General features: G+C 30.2%; 1 pseudogene; it reads left to right on the forward strand.

The window, feature by feature from the left end:
- The first annotated feature begins 645 nt into the window (after positions 1–645).
- LOC112482387 lies at positions 646–764 on the forward strand (annotated as a pseudogene).
- The last annotated feature ends 2035 nt before the right edge of the window (positions 765–2799 follow it).

The raw sequence follows: 2799 nt of genomic DNA on the forward strand, positions 1-2799 counted from the left end.
TAATTGCAAAACTGTCTGTCTTATGAGTTTGATATAAGGATGACAGAATTGATCAAAGTTTTTCTTAACAAACGCATATTAGGTTTTATATAAGAGCTACATTAAAAAAACCCTGACTGATAGAAAACTCTAGAGTACTGATATTATCATCCTATTATACAGATGACAAAGGTAATACATTAAGATACAGTGATTTGAACAAGATTGTACTGCGAATAATTTGACTGAACCCAAACGTGAATGCAACAGTCTGTCTCCAGAGTCTGTGCTTTCCATTACTCTGCTTTTCCATGAGCTCTATAATGTTATGGAAACCAGGTAATGACTGTGGCTTGAGAAAGAATGAATAAACAACTGGATACTAATTTAAGCATTCAAATTGAATGCTTAAATTATCTTCTGAAGAGGGGGAATAAGGAAAAATACCTTAGATTTTGAGAGAGACAAAATTGTAATAAAATCATGTCAGCAGTCAGATTAAAATACCTAATAATAGTTCAATAATAATGATAAATCATGTCTATTTTTCTTATTGGTTTGATTCATAAAAAGAACTATTCTCATGTTGTAATATATTGGCTCAACTGGCTGCAACATAATTTGAAATCACCCTAAATATCCTATATTTAAAAATCAGGACAATTAGTCTACAGCCATGCTACCCTGAACAAGCCTGATCTCATCTGATCTTGGAAGCTAAGCAGGGTTGGGCCTGGTTAGTACTTGGATGGAAGACCACCTAGGAAGACCAGGTGCTATAGGCATAAAAAATAAAGGATTGTAAGCTGACAGGGTTCTTGTAATCTGTGAAGTCAACCAAAGGTTGCCTCGCCTAAAAAAATAAATAAATAAAAATAAAAACTGGACAATTAAAATAGCAAGCAAACAAAAAAATTATAAGCTCAACATCTATAACACCATAAAGTTAAAATGTATCCCAAAAAGCCTGGAAAATCAAAACAATAGTAACAAAAGAGAAGAAAATAGCCAGGTGGTAGATTTCAATTCAACTCTATTTATAATCATTTTAAATGAAAATGGTTCAAACACACCAGTTAAAAGACAGAGATTATTAGATCAGATATAAAAGCAAGATTCAATTGCATGCTACCTATAAGAACTCACTTGAAAATAAGGATTTAGATACATTTGAAGTAAAGGAATGGAGAAAGACATACCATATAAATATTAACCAAATGAAAGATTAGAGTAGATAATTAATTTTAGACAAAGTAGACTTCAAAACATCCCTATCTGAGATAAATAAATTTCTGAGCTATATCATAATCATTTTGCTTAAAGAACTTTTTCTAACCTAACAGGAAATCTATCAAAAATCTGTAGCTAACATCACACTTAATGGTAAGATAATGAATGCTTTCCTAAGATGTGGAACAGGGCAAAAGTGTGGTCTCTCATCTCTCCTATTCAAAATTTCATTGTAAATCCAAGCTAGTGCAATAAGGCAAGAAAAATAAGTAAAAGATATACAGATTGTAAAGAAAGAAAACTATCTCGTTAACAGAAAATGTATTCATATGCGTAGAAAATCCAAAGTAATCAACAACAACAAAAAAAGAATCTTGGAATTACATGAGTTTAGCAAGGTCCCAAGATACAGTGTCAATATTGAAAAGTCAATTATTTATATTCTTATATATCAAAATTGAAAAATGAAAAATTGAAATCTAAAATTTAAAAATCAATACCATTTATAATAACACAAAAAATAAAGTAGTTAGCTATAAATTTAACAAATTATATGCAGAATCTGTATGCATAAAACTATAATATAAAAAAGATAAAAATAAATGGATATATTGGGTTATGGGTTTAAGACCATGTATTGTTAATATATTATTTCCCCCCGATTTGATCTATAAAATTAAAGCAATGTCAATAAAAATCCAAGCAATCTTTTTTTGTAGATATTGATGTGGTAATCCTAAAGTACATCGGAAAGGCAAAAGAAATAGCCAAAATAATTCTGAATTCATGTGAACTGATTTCAGCACTCAAGCAGAACTCACATTACCTGATTTAAGTACTTATTATAATGCATTAATTGAGACAGTGTAGTATTCGAGAAATTGGAGTTAGTAAATACATATATGAGTAGATCAAAATAGAGAGATCAGAAATAGATTCACACGAATGTAGCCAACTGATTTTTAATAATGATGTAAATACAATTCAATGAAGACAGGATAGTTTTTCAAGTGGTACTGACAGACATCCATATGCAAAACAAAATAAAACCTTGTCACATACATCATATACAAAAATTAACTCAAAATGTACTGTAGATCTAAAAGTAAAATATTACAATACCAAATAGGATTTGCAATGAAATTTTGAATAGAAGAAATGAGAAACAACACCTTGGCCCTGTTCCACATCTTAGGAAAAGAAAATATAGAAGAAAATCTATGTGACCTTGAGTTTGTTTTGGCATTTAGTTTTTAGATACAACACCAATGCGGGATTCATTTTAAATGAGAAACGAGAAGCTTATTATAAGAAATTAGGAGAAGAATAACTAATAAGATTGTTTCTTAAATCCAGATTAAGAAATCTTTTGCCAGATGAGGCCTGGAAATCTACAGCGTGATACTGAAGAAATGAGGAGGAAAACAACTGAAAATAACAACAACAAAATTCTACTTTAACAGCCAGCAAAAAACAGAGGATTTTGTTCCATATACTCTGTTCAAAAGGCATAACTAAATTCAGTAAAGTTTGAATAAAATGTGGTTATGTTAGGGAAGCAAGCAAGCAAGAAAAACTTTTATCCTGCCA

The sequence above is a fragment of the Pteropus alecto genome, unplaced genomic scaffold (genome assembly GCF_000325575.1).
Source record: "Pteropus alecto unplaced genomic scaffold, ASM32557v1 scaffold195, whole genome shotgun sequence".
NCBI classification, from domain to species: domain Eukaryota; kingdom Metazoa; phylum Chordata; class Mammalia; order Chiroptera; family Pteropodidae; genus Pteropus; species Pteropus alecto.